The sequence below is a fragment of the Pempheris klunzingeri genome, chromosome 24 (assembly GCF_042242105.1).
Source record: "Pempheris klunzingeri isolate RE-2024b chromosome 24, fPemKlu1.hap1, whole genome shotgun sequence".
Classification (NCBI taxonomy): domain Eukaryota; kingdom Metazoa; phylum Chordata; class Actinopteri; order Acropomatiformes; family Pempheridae; genus Pempheris; species Pempheris klunzingeri.
The window spans coordinates 14110880-14111299 of NC_092035.1; positions in this window are offsets into that span (position 1 = coordinate 14110880).

Consider the following 420-nt stretch of genomic DNA (forward strand, 5'->3'; position numbering starts at 1 on the left):
TGAGATTAACATACGGTGCTCTTCTGGGAGCATGATGGAGCTATGATGCAAAATATATGTGTGTGTAGTGGTAAAGACGGGGCTTTTTTTTTTTTTTTAAAAAGGTTTTGTACAACAGTGGAGCAGGCTTTGGATACACACACAATACCTAAGCTCAAAACACAATACGTCATTAGGCTCAGTTCATCGTTGCCTTTGGTCTTTTCATGCGATTTGTTGCTAATGAGAAAAATAGAGAATTTTACCACTTCTCTTTAAAGAGAATCTACAGTGGACATCTTACCTTGGTCAGAATTGTAAGTTTATGATGGTCAGGTAAGGAATAATGTGGTTTACTTACACAGGTATATGCTCGGATTATTAAAACATCTGGCAAAGAAAGAGCTTTACATTTAGTAGTCATGTTTCATCCATCTGGGA